A 14,996-nucleotide genomic window follows, 5' to 3' on the forward strand; every position below is an offset into this window, starting at 1 on the left:
TCAACAAATATTAGAAAATCACATTCAGAAATACACAAAAGGACAAGTATACCATAACTAAATGGGAATTATTTTAGGACACAAGGCCTGTTCAATATTTGAAAACTAATCAGTGTAACTCATCATAGTAACAGTTTAAAGAAGAAAAAAACCACATGGTCATATGTACATATAACATCAAATTTAATGGGAAGAGAAAAAACAATTTTCCATTAAAGTCAGGAACAAGGCAAGGATATTATCTCTTACCACTCCTATTCAACACAGTGATGCAAATCCTAGCAAGTGCAACAAGGCAATAGAAAGAATTAAATAGCATTCAGATTGTAGAGGAAGAAGTAAAATAGCTTCTATTATAGACAACATTTGCCTGTGTAGAAAATCTGAAGGAATCTACAGAAAAGCTCCCAGAGCTAAGAAGTGAATTTAGAAAGATTGCAAGATACACAGTGAACACACAGAAATCAATTTTATTTCTATATACTAGGAATGTACAATTGGAAACATAACCTTTAAAAATAGCATTGATATTAGCTCGAGCAAAAATTAAATACCTAGATATAAATCTAGCAAATAATGTGCAATGTCTAAACACTGAAAACTATAAAATGCTGATAAAGGAAATCAAAGAAGATCTAAATAAATTGAGAGACATACTATGTTCTTGGATTGGAAGACTCATCACTGTAGAGTTGTTAATTCCCCCCAGATGGATCTACAGATTTAACACAATATAAAATTCTGACCAAATGCCAAGCATTTTTGTTTTGTCTTGTTTTGTTCTTTTTTTTTTTTTTTTTGCTTGATAAATTTATTTTAAAGCACATTTGGAGAGACATGAAGTAGGATAGCCAAAATAATTTTGAAAAAAAGAAATAAGTTAGATATGAAGACTTAAAATAAAGCTACAACTTCAAGACACTGTGATATTGGGTAAAGATACACACATAGAACAGTAGGGAGAGTCCCTAAAAAGATCCACGCAAATATGGCATTTGGTTTTTAATTAAGATATTAAGAGAATTTAATGGTGGAAGGATAGTCTTTTTAACAAATAGTATTGGAACAATTGATCAAAAAAAGAGAGCATCAACATAAGCCTCATACCTTATCCATATATTAAATCAAAATAAATCAAAGATCTAAATGTTAAAAGTAAAGTTGTAAAACTGTTAGAGAAAAAAAAAATCAGAGAAAATGTTTATAAACTAAGGTTAGGTGTAGAGTTCTTAGACTTAACACCAAAAGAACAATCCATTTTTCTAAAAAAGCAAAAGACAAATTGACTCCACTCAAATAATAGTAATAATAAATAACTCGCTCTCTGAAAGACACTGTTAAGAGATGAAAAGACATGCTTCTCATTGGGAGAAAATATCTGCAAACCATATGTCTGACGAAGGGCTTGAATCCAGAATATACAGAGCTTTGCATTGTTATTAAATATCCTTTAGTAAAAGAATTAAGATAATCACTACTAGTAGAATTGCAAATTTACATAATTTGTTTATGCTATGCAAATAAATCTGCAGATAATTCCAAATGGAGTAATAATTCAAGGAAGAATAACTTCAGAAAGAATCTAATTTAATATGTCTTGAGACATCTCCTGAGAAATATCTAAAATTAAACTTTAAAAATAAAGTATGAGATGCATTAAAACGGATACTCAAATTGCCAAATAATTTATATAGCTTATTTACAAATCGCATGTGAAAATATTCCTTTCTCCTTACCTTTCTTGGAGGATAATCCTAGATCTTAGACAAGATTTAGCACCGGCTCACTTGTAAAATAGATATATTTTTCTTTTGTTAGAAATGAAGAGGTCATTTTCTTTCATCCAGCTCCCGTTTTATTCCTTTACTGAAATCTTTGTTCTTCCTTTATTCTACGACTCTAGGTTATTTTACTGCGAGTACTGAAAGGAGAGATTGATGGTTCTCCCACAAGCGCGATTGGAAGTTTCAAGGAAATCTTGAGAAACACATTTATGAGAAATGTGTCTATGGCTGATATGAAAATTCCCTAAATACTTTAGGAAAACATGTCTTTACCCATCTAACTTTTTAAATTGGTGTATCAAAACCATAGGAATTTAAAACTTAATAGGTATTTTGTTCTAAATGCAGAGACTTTTACTTTTGCTTTTCTGGGAGGGGAGAAGGTATGTTATGGCAGAATTTTCCTGAATTTCCTAGGTATCAAAATTAATTTGACAATATATATTTTTTCATTTTTAAATTATCTTTCTGGCCATTATTTTTGCCAGAATTATTACGTTTCCTTTAAAAACTGCTGTTGGATTTTTAAATTTTTTTGAAGTAATATTTCTAACAGAGTCTGCATTCAATGGATATTTGGGGGAAAAAATGTCTTTCCCCCAATATTTTCGAAGTGTTATTCCATTTTATGACATTTGCCTTTTATATATGTGCCATTTCTCAATGTTATTAAGGTAAATCTCTGTACTTACTTCCCAGCTACATGAAAACATTGATTTAGTGTCTGGTAAATAATATAAAATTAGTCTCGATAAGGTTAGGATGACTGATGATATTGCTATAACGTTGTCTTGTTTTCACCAGCAAAAAATTTTCACTGCACACATTCAGAGACAGATATCCAATGCTTCCTTCTTATGCAACATTGACATTGAAAAGTATTGATAGCATTATTGTATTTTGTAATCTTCACTGCTTTTCACAACTAAGGTGCGTACGAACACTTCTCACGTTCAGTGATCAGTAGGTCACTAAGAAAACTAGTGATGAGTTTGCTTGAAGCAGCATGTAAGGGATGATACTAAATTGCAATTTTGTATAATAGTTTTTTGATAGCCTTTCCACAGTTACACTGTTTTTTCTGAAGAAGTCAAAATATGTGTGTACATGTTTGCAAAATTAATGTTTTTAAGGAAAAAATATGAATGTTAATTATTATAGTTATTCAATGAGTGTTTCTAAGGCTCTTCCAAAGGTGAAATATACTGTCAGTATTATATTGTGAATTAGCATTTTTATCTTTAAGAAGAAAAAGTAAATCCTTCTTTTAGAGTACTACAATTATATTTGGACCTTTACAAGGAAATAGGAAAGTTTTTAGCGGATTATGACATAGTTTGGTTTTATACGTTAAAGCCTTAATCTATTTATGAAGATTCAGAGCTCAGTTAAGAAAACCATTAAATCTGCTTTCAATCAGATTAGTTTCAAGCGGCCAATCTTAGTATTTAGAATTCCATGTGAATGAAATAGTGTTGGAGACAAACCAACCATTTCCAGGATCTCTGAACTCAGTTTCCCAAGTGGATTTGGTGATAGAAACCTTTGGAGAAAAATATCATTAATGCTTTCTGAGGCAGCAAGATCACATAAAACAGTAGTAAGAAAAATTATTTTTGTTTAGCAATGCTAAAAGAAAAAAATGCTACCTACTATCTTCTCCTCATCATTTTTTTCTCTTAGAAAAGCAGAGTAGCCCATCCTTGCCCTACAAATCTTAATTCCACCTTTTTTTTTATTGAGATGTAATTGAGCTATAACACTGTGTAAATCTAAGGTGTGCAACGTGTTGATTTGATACACTTATATTTTGTGTAATGATTACCATCATTTGCATTAGCTAACACCTCCATTACCTCACATAATTATTATTTCTTTTTTGTGTGAGAACATTTAAGATTTATTCTCTTAGCAACTTTCTAGTATATAATACAGTATTGTTAACTATAATCACCATGCTGTACATTAGATTCTCAAATCTTGTTCATCTTATATCTGAACGTTTGTACCCTTCTTCGACCAACATCTCCCCATTTCTCCCACTCCTGGCCCCTGGTAACCACCATTCTAGTTTCTTTTTCTACGAGTTCAGCTTTTTTAGATTCCACATGTAGGTGATATCATACAGTGTTTGTCTTTCTCTGACATCTCACTTAGCATAATGCCTTCAACACCTATCTATGTTATCACAAATGGCAAGATTTCCTTCTTTCTTATGGCTAAATAATATTCCATTGTATATATATATATATATATATACACAACATCTTCTTTATCCATTCTTCCAATGACGGACACTTAGGTTGTTTCCACATCTTGGCCATTGTGAATAATGCTACAATGAACGTGGGAGGGCAAATCTCTCTTTAATATCCTGTTTCATTTGAGACTGCTGGATCACATGGCAGTTCTATTTTTAATTTTTTGAGGAAACCCCGTATTGTTTGCATAGTGGCTGCCCCAATTTACATTCCTACAAACAATGCATAAGGGTTCCCTTTTCTCCACATCCTTGACAATGTGTGTTATCTTTTATCTACTTTATGATAGCCATTCTAACAGATGTTAGGCGACACCTCATTGTGGTTTTGATTTGCATTTCCCTGATGATTAGTGATGTTGAGCATCTTCTCATGTACCTGTTGGCCATTTGTATGTCTTCTTTGGAAAAATGTCTATTCAATTCCTCTGCTCGTTTTTCAATTCAATTCTTTGTTTTATTGTTATTGAGTTGTAAGAATTCTTTAAATATTATGGATATTAACCCCTTATCACATATATGAATTTGCAAATATTTTCTCCCATCCCATAGATTCCCTTTTCATTTTTTTTATTGTTTCTTTTGCTGTGCAGAAGCTTTTTAGTCTGACGTAGTCTTATTTATTAATTTTGGGGTTTTTTTGGTTGTGTTTTTGGTGTTATATCAAAAAATCATTTCCAAGACAAATGTCAAGAAGGTTTTCTCATGTCTTCTTCTAGGAGTTTTATGATTTCATGTCTTATGTTGAAGTCTTTGATCCATTTCAAGTTAATTTTTGTGAGTGGTATGAGATAGGAGTCCAATTTCATTCTTCCACATGTGGTCATCCAGTTTTCCCAAAACTGTTTATTGAAGAGACTATCTTCTCCTGGTTGAGTATTCTTGGTTCCCTTGTCAAATATTAGTTGATTGTGTATGCAAGAGTTCACTTCTGAGCTCTCGATTCTGTTCCATTGGTCTATGTATCTATTTTTTTTTTTTTTTGTGAGGAAGATCAGCCCTGAGCTAACATCCACTCCAATCCACCTCTTTTTGCTGAGGAAGACCAGCCCTGAGCTAACATCTATTGCCAATCCTCCTCCTTTTTTTCCCTTTTTCTCCCCAAAGCCCCAGTAGATAGTTGTATGCCATAGTTGCACATCCTTCTAGTTGCTGTATGTGGGACGCAGCCTCAGCATGGCCTAACAAGCAGTGCATCGGTGCGCACCTGGATCCGAACCGGGGCCGCCAGTAGCGGAGCGCGTGCACTCAACCACCAAAGCACGGGGCCGCCCCCCATGTATCTATTTTTATGCTAGTACCATACTGTTTGCATTATTATAGCTTTGAAGTATAGTTTCAAACCAGGAATTGTGATGCCTCCAGCTTTGTTCTCCTTTCTCGAAATTGCTTTGGCTGTGAGGGATCTTTTGTGGTTCCATACAAATTTTAGGATTGTTTGTTCTATTTCTGTGAAAAATGCCATTGGAATTTTGATAAGGATTGCATTGAATCTATAGATGGCTTTTGGTGGTATGAACATTTTAACAATATTAATTCTTCTGATCCATGAACATGAGATATCTTTCCATTTATTTATGTCTTCAATTTCTTTCATTAGTCTTATAATTTTCAGTATATGGATCTTTCATCTCTTTGGTTAAATTTAATTCCATCTTTTATAAAGAATAATTATACCCAACACACATAAACATACACACACTCACAAAATGGGAGGAAAAAAGCCTGACAATAATAAATTGGAGGAAAACAAAAAGTAATGGGATAAAATAAAATAAAATAAAATAAAATAAAATAAAATAAAATTCCTACATAAACTAATGGGTTTATTTTCCTCTTAATTTCTTAAGAGTCATTCACTGGAGCAAAGGATTTCAATTTGGACTTTCTGAATCTCTTATACCACATCCATAAATGAATTAATTTCTGCCTCCTTCTGTCCAAGCATTGTTTGAGAATCAAATGAAATAAGTAATATGAAAATTCTGAAACACTAGTCAAATGCAAAGCAGGATCATAATCTTTCAGAACCAAGGATAACATTGTAATCAGGAGAGGGCCTATTATTAACTTTCATACAGGTAAATTCTTTTATAATCTTCTTGATAACCATCTTATAATCTTGCAAGCAGTAATGCAAAATTCAGTTATACAAAATGAAAAGTGTATTTCATTCATTTATTTATATAGTAATAGTAATCAAGAGTCCGTTGTGGACCAATAAATTTTGCTGATACGTATTGGACAGGATTTTGCAAGATGTAATATATGATGTTTTCTGTAAATACTCTAAGAAGAGGCTCAGGAATAAAATTCAAAATGATATCGTTTAGAGAAGAACCAATGGAATTTGTAAGATGGGTTCCATTGGGCTGTTTAATAATAAATCAATGATTCATAAATCCACTTGTGAGCAGTGCCAAGATTTTTGTGACTACTTTGAGCTTTTAGTTTGTATTTCATTAAGGTTGCCTAAAGATTACATTAAAATACCACCCCAAATCACACTCAATAACTCAGATGAAAAGTGTTTTTCATCTGAGTTTCATCAGTTTTTGCCAGGTTGGAACTAGGAAAAAAAATCCAATTCCTGAATAGTTTTTTAAGTACAAGTTACTAAAAATGTTTGTGTGACCATAATTTAAATTGTATTAAAAACTTAAAAATTTTTCCCTTTGAAAATTTCTAAGTTATATCTGAAGTGTAATATATTTCCTCCTTCTTTAAGTACTGCTATTATACAAGTACAAAGAGAAAGCTTTAGATTGCTACATTCGTATAATCCATGTTCCTTTAAAAATCAAAGTTATCATGAAAAGATAGTGTCTAAATTTAAGCAGCATCTGTCAAATGGGATTATATGAAGGTTTAAGAGTCTAAGAAATAGGTATTTCCAGGCTGGTCATCAGAAATGATTTAGTGCTTCTATTGCCATCTCCAATATGTAATCACAAAAATGTCATGATAAAGTCATAATCCCTACTCAATAAGTCAAGCCCAGGAACCTTATGATGAGTGCAATTTAATTTAAATCCTTTGAAACTTTGGTTTTAACATCCTTGCTCATAACTACTCAGAGGGTTTCTTTTTTTTTTATTAGTAAAGACTATTATTAGTAAGTCATTATTATGTAATGTGGAATATTGCATATCATCCATCCCTAAGTAGACATGTATTCTGTTCCTCATTATTTCATAGGAGGGCATTGAGGAATTGAGCTCTGTTTAACATGTATATATGTATATATATGTATATTTTCAGATATACATATGTATGTGTGTATATACATATGAAATGGAGGGATGCTAATAATTAATCAAAATGTGTAAATCATTCTATGTTGAAATTTCAGTGTCTGCTATTTCAGCAATATTTCAGATTTTTGTTTACTTGACAAAAAGGCATTTGCCATATTGAAGGCAAACTCTGTAAAATCAGATGGATCTGTTTAAATTCTAGCTTTGTTACTTATTAGCTAAGATGAAAAAAGAAAAAGAAAAAATTAATTAATTTCTCTGAACTTCAGATTTCTCATCTGTAATATCAGAATATGTACATTTTCCCCATTAGGTAACTATGCTTGTGCAATGTGACATATAGCACCCCTAGTACATGCATGACAAATGCTCATAATATTAGCCACAACATGCCTACTTTTGCTTCCATTCTACTACAAATTAGTCATATAACATTGGTGTTAGCGAGAAAAGAATGGTCAAATGCTTACTTTCAACTTTTCCCTTTGTTTCAACAAACAACTCTGCTAAGGTAAAGAGTGACCTCCATGTCATTTAATGCAATAGGTCATCACCCTATTTGATCTACAGTTGAATGTTATTTTCCAAATCTTGATTCTGTCCTTCCATGTCTTTTATGACACAATCATCTTCATTTTAAAATCTTGTTTATAAATTCTTTTCACCTCATTTTAATGCCCTTAAATATCTCATGTTCACTTTAAGTTGAGCATATGAAAAAATCAAACTCACTGGCTTTTTTCACAAATGTGGTTTTCTTGAAGATTACCTTTTTTTTTTTTAATGAATTCACCTCTATCCCTCCCAAACCTGGGAGTCACCCTTAAATCTGCCACTTCCGTCACTCTGTGTCTCCAGTCTATCATCAATTTTGTCTTTTGCATATCCTGAATATTTGTGGAAATCTCCCACTTATCTCCATTTCCATCCCCTCCACCTAATCCAAATATATATATATTTTTCTATTGTGACTAGCGCAGTAATCTTTTAGCTGAATTGCTTCCATTATCTCTAGTTCTCTTCTATTCTTCACATGTAGTCACAACAGTTTATCCATAAAGAAAAATGATTTTTCTCATCCCATCTAAAAAACATTCAAAATCTTCCCATTGTTCTTAACATAGTCATTAAATTTATTATCAAGGCGTATAAGACAGTGTATGCCTTTCCCTCCACCCTCGCCCTATTGCTACACATACAACTTTTTTTTATTCTTATCTCACCTCATTCTGCCTACACTTTTTAAGTTCATTTCACCCTCATCTTCTGCACCCTGTACAAGTCACGTTACTTCCATCATGGTGTTTTTCCACAGGTTGACCTCAACTTCTTCTCCCAATCCTTCCCTGAATCTCCCTTATTTGGTCATATTTCCCAATTGTCTCACCTCATAGCATCATATACTTCTCTTTCACGGCATTTACTGCGGTTGAAATTTCCACTTCCATTTATTTTCATCTACAGCATAAGCTTCATAAGGCAGGCATCATCTGTGTTCACTTGCCATTTTCTCCCAAGTACCTAGTGAAGTGCCTTGGATATTTTAGATATTCAATAAATGTTTGATAAATAAATGAATAAATGGAATAGCACAACATGAAGGATGGAGCAAAATCCTAGATTATTTCATGTGAAATTTAATATAGAATTACTGATGTATGATAATGGTAGTATTTTACTTTATGATTGATTTATTTATACCAATCCAAGAAATTCTGTAAACCTACCCCATCACAACCTACAGAGTATTCTTGGGTTTACTACATATGTGTTATATTGATAGACGTTAAGGGAGTATAGTCAATTTGAAGGAAATATGAACTTCCTATGTTTTTAGAATTGAAGCAGAAATGATACAGAACTAGCACAATGAAAGAAGAAAGCTATCTTTATCAAATTTGTATTGAGATTCTGATAAGTTCCTAGACAGAAGCAATTGCCAAAGATCTTCGTGAGAAACAAAAACCAGTTTTTGATTCTACTTTATAGATAAAGAGAGCCCTAATGAATTCTGAAAGAGCTATAAGTAAATCCAAAATTGTATGACAAGTGCAACATGTACCTTGTGTAAGTGTGAACTTTCCAAAAACAGTCATTATTTCTCATCATCACACAACATGAAACTGATTGACAGTGTGGAGCAAACTGTGGATATGTAATTGTTGGAGGAGGTCATCAAGATGTGATTGTCAGTTGAACCACGAGCTAGACTGGGACAATTGGAGGCTCTCCCCGCCGTCCTTGATATGTGCATTCTGCTTGCCTTCCCTGGTTCCAGAAGCTGCTCCAAGGATATAGCCTTTGAGATAGAAATGTGTTGAGACTATCTGGACTGGGTATGTGACTGAACACAGTTAAGCCTTCCACATAAATTTTTAAGATTTTGGTGGGTGGGTGCATAAAACTACTCATCTTGTGACTGCCCAAGACAAGCCTTGTAAGTAAGTTTCCTTGCTCATTAAATCTGCCACCCACCAATCTGGAGGGGTCTGCTTCTTTCTTTGGTCTCTCTTTGCCCTGTATGCATGGGGACCGGCTCCGGATAACATCAGGAAAGCTCTCAAGGTTGTAAATATTATAACTCATTGGTTTGAAATCTAAAGTATCATAAACTCCCCATTTTTTGCTTATTTTTATCATTTATCCATTGTCAAATTCAATTATATTCCATTAATGTTGTTGATATTGGTTTATACAATAGAATTATTCCATAGTCAGCACTAGTATCCAGTGGATGAACTAAATATTTTTACCATGAAGGGGCTTATATCAAAATTAATTCTACTTACTTTTTATTTTTTTCAAATTCAGCTACTGAGTCTATTCCCATAATAATTTATTCAGAGATTACAAGCCTAAATTTTCTATCCTTAACATCTTTTCATAGAAGAAATCAAGTAGATATTGAAGAGTGTAATGCAATTATATTTGCATTTTCCTATGTGATTCAGGTTAGCATTATCCTAAATTACACTTTTTTTAGGAGACAAGTACCTTGAACTACAAAAATGAAGAATACATAGTAATAAAAGTTACAGTCCTTGTCAAGTTGTTTATAACGTCCAAGTCCTGTTTATCTTTTGGCTCACTTGGGTATACTCTAGCACGAGACTTCCTTTCAGAATTCTTGTTCTTCTTTTGTCACTATTTCAGCCAACTTTATTCATAACCGAGTCATATAGCCATCTTTTCCTATAAATACAAGGAGGTTATTCTATTTATATTTAGTTTTGGTTAAGCATTTTACATGGCCTGTCCTTGTTATCATCATCAGAGTCAATAAGAAAACTAATATGGTCACGTGTGATTTTATAAAATATTGCATCCACTGCATTCTTTGATCTCATTGAATGCTCAGAGCTTTAAACTCTACATATTCTCTCAATATGTCAGTGTTTTCCTGACATGTTTTCCTTCCTAGTCAAGCCAGGATCCAGCTCTATTGTCTCCAATACCTCAACTATCCTAGCTCATTATTGGACAATCTCACATGTTTTGTAAAACCTCATACTGGATCAATCCAATCATTTGGTTCTGTGCATGTATATCAATATTACCCAAAGCTTTTGAAGAAAAACAAAATCACAGCAGCACTGATTTTATGCCACGGCACACACAGTTCTTTAAAATCAACTACAATCTAAAAGCTAATTGTATTTCCATTCCTTGAATCACCTCCTTGTTCCAAGAGTAATTTTTCAGGACTATACTCTCATTACCAAAAAATACCCATAGTTTTTGCTTTTCTGAACTATTCACAGCTAGTTCCAACACATCCTACCCCATCCATTCTTACAGCTGAAAATGGATTTAAAGGGCCATTAATTCTATCCACTTTCTTTTACTATTCTAGAAAAATATTTATTTATCCTCTTTTATATCAAAATTTCATGGAAAAACTGTCTGTATTTGATCTCTCCACTCTCCAGTTTTTATTTTCTCATTTTGGAGCTGACCTGATTGACGAACTCGGCTCTGTAGTGGATGCTATGGTGCTCTGCCCCATTCCCCTCCAGAACCAAGGACTCATCGCCCTTCTAGTTGAGAGACTCCTACTGACTCCTCACAGTTGAGTGCCTTCCTGGGAGTAGCCTTCTAACAAGGGAACTGCCTTTCCTAATGTTAAACCTTCTTGCTGGAAGCGGCTTACATCCAATTGACTGCTGCTGTTCATGCTCCTGACTCTCTCGCCTCAATTTAAGACAACTGTGAAGGGCCATCCCCACTCTGAAGATCCTCATGGTTTTGACTGAGGCCTCTGCTGTTATATTAAGTAAGAGGATCTGAGCATCATAAGGGATGAACTATAAGAAATTCCATGGTTCAACACCCAGATCTCCTCCCCGCCATCTTGTGCTAAAGACAGAGGCACTCATTCCCCAGCTGCTAGGAAGGTTGTCTGCTGATGGCTCAAAACTGCATCCCTTCCGAGGAACTGCCTCCAGCCAAAGATTAGTCCGCCTCTCTAGGACTAATCCACATCCAATTGCAGAGGTAAAAGGCCAAATTCCTCAATTTAGGTAATGGAGAAGGGTCATCCCATCTGTAGATCTCTAATAGGATAAAAAAATTTCCTTTGGGTAAACCTTCCCTCACTCCCTCACACACTCCACAACTTTCTGAAGATGTATCTCCATCTCAGAGCCTATCTAACAAAACCCAAAATTCAGTCAGCCGTTATTGTCCTACTTAAACTGCTGTCCTTCAGTGTCTCTCCATTAAAATTATAGGTAACGATCACACTTCTTAACACGGCACACAAGGCTGTAAAATATCTAAGCTTCAACCAACTCTCCATACTGCACTCCATTCTCTGGCCATACTAATATTTCCACATTCCTTTGAGCATAACAAGTTATCTCTATTCTCTCAAAGTAAGCCGTTGCACATTCTGCAATCCTGCCTTGACTCTTCATTCCTTCCCTTTCCCCTATTGACCATTTGGTGGATAATTTTAATTTATGCTTCAAGTGTCAGCTTAGATTATTTTTATTTTCTGAAGCCCTTTTTGATCCTACAAGACTCGGCTAGCTATTTCTCTTATACACTCCCTTAGCATTCTATACATTTCATATCATACATCTCCTCACCCTCTATTCATGTTACCAAGTTTTTTCATCTCTCTCTCACTAGATGACCATTTCTCAAATGCATATGTGCATCATTAACTGTTGTGTACACTATGCCTTTGACACACTGCTTCAAATATCAAAGAGGATCAACACGTATTAGTTGAATGAATTTTATAGAAACAAAATTTTAAAGTATGCTTTTGCATATTTAGAATCCATTGGATTTCTTATGTATTAGTTCATTTCAGATGCATATACAAAACAGATATTCTGTTCTGGTTACTGTATTAGTATCTGGGGATACAAAAATAAATAATTTGCTTTCTCTGTCTCAAGTAGATTTTAATTTAAGGTGTAATAGTAAACTAGAATTTGTTCTATTTTCAGTACATTAAGTACTATAAAGACGCAGGCATGCACGTGGTAAATAGTAGTACTTGAAAGAGAAACGACATGATAATCATTTAGAAAATTAATTCTGTGTCAGCACAGAACGACTGTGGGGCTAGGGGAAGAAAGTCTAGTTTAAATGTTTGTTGCTGTAATTCAGGCAAGAAAAGATGACAGTTGAAATAAAGTAATGATTATGGAGATGGAGAGAATGGGGGGAGATTAGACAGAAAAAAACAGAGATAGAATAGGTAATACTTGGAGACTGAATAAAAGTGAGAGGTATAGAAAAATGGGCGGGGGCGGGGGCAGGCCTGGTAGTGTAGTGGTTAATTTCACACACTCCATTTTGGCAGCCTGGGGTTCGCTGGTTCAGAGCCTGGACATGGACCTACACACCACTCATCAAGCCATGCTGTGGCAGTGTCCCACATACAAAATAGAGGAAGACTGGCACAGATGTTAGCTCTGTGGGACAATCTTCCTCACCACAAAGAAAAAAAAGAAAAGAAAAGAAAAATGGGAAAACAAGAGTGAGTCACAGTCCTCAGCATTAGAAAAGTGACTGGAAACTTTGTGGTGTCATTTACCAGAATTAAAATCTTAGAGAAGAAATAGGTCATTGAGTAAAACATGAATTCCATAATGACAAGTTAATTGTGAGGTGCTGATATATTATTGGTGATCAATTATAACTATATTATTCATTGTCATACATTCACCAAGCACTTATTGATCTACTGTTTGGCAGTCACTATTCTAAAAAATGGGGGAAAAGTGATAATTACGCACATTTCCTGGTTTCCAAGTATATGCAATGGAGACAGAAACACAAACATATGAATGTTACACATTGGATTAAGTTCACTGATAGAGATATACTTTAAAAAGGGTTTCTATGACAAATCTGCCTGGAGATGAAAGTACAGGAAGATTGTATCAAGGAAATGACACCTAAGCAGAATCCTGAGAGATGAGTAATATGTAATATTATGAAGTAAGGTAATATATAAAAAGCAGCCTGATCAATGCTGAAGTAAATATTTCTCAATAAATATTGTTTGAAAAGGACATTTTTGGGAAGAAAAGTATAATTTCAACTCACAAGTTGCATCAAATACTGTTCAAATTAATTGGATTTTACATTTATAAAGAGTAAACTAAATAATTAAAGAAATTATATGGAATATTTACATTGTATCTAGATGGAAATGGACTTTTTACATTATATAACAAATATATTAAATCACAAAGAAAGCAATAAACACATTTAACTATTTAAAAAAATAACAGAAATTTCTGGATGCCAATAATAAGAAAATAATGTGATATTAATACCATATTCTTTATTTCAAGCACCATAATAAGTAAATCCTCCACAAAAGACCAAGTCTCTTGTCATATTTTACATGATTGCTGAAAGAAAAGAAAATTTAAAAATAAATGAATAAAAGGCAAATAATAAGTATAAAAAATATTTATCACATTTAGTAGATTAAGAATACATTTATGAAGAGCCAGTTACATACTAGTTACTTGGGCAAATACCATTCAAAATTCAATAGTGAATGAGGTAGTCATTCTCTCGGCTTAGATAGTGTTTAAATCTAGTGGGAAAACCAACAAAAAGTAAATAAACACGCTTAAGAATCTATAGAGCACAAATTCATATATTTATGCAATTATATTTAGTTGCACTCAGTTTTTTATTCCTGCAAGAAGAACACAGAGACTTGCATCAAAATGGTGATATGTCTCTAAAGACATTACGGAAAATGACTAAAGGGTCATAACAATGGTAAACCTGGAAATCCACACTGAATAAGAAAGTGAGCAAAGAGTAACAAAAAAGTGGGAAATGAAACAGCAGGAATGGGTTTGCTATACTGTTTGAATACTTTGGTGAAGTGGAATAACGTCTAGGTTGAAATTAAGAAATGGAATTAGAAGGGCACTAACAGAAGATTTTATTCAGAGTGAGAAATATTAGAATTGGAAGTATTTGCCAAAAAGAAAAGAAACCACAAAAGAACACAGGAAATGTTTGGAGGTAATGGATATACTTAGTGTCATGTTTGTGGTGATGGTATAACGGGTGTATGCATATATTCGAACTTATAAAAATGAATACATCAAATATGTGCAATGTTTTGTATATAAATTATACCTCAAAGCTAAAAATTAAAAAAAATAAAAAGAATTTGATGTGTAATAGTTCTGGGCAATGTGATAA

Source organism: Diceros bicornis, chromosome 29 (assembly GCF_020826845.1).
Source record: "Diceros bicornis minor isolate mBicDic1 chromosome 29, mDicBic1.mat.cur, whole genome shotgun sequence".
Taxonomy (NCBI): Eukaryota; Metazoa; Chordata; class Mammalia; order Perissodactyla; family Rhinocerotidae; genus Diceros; species Diceros bicornis.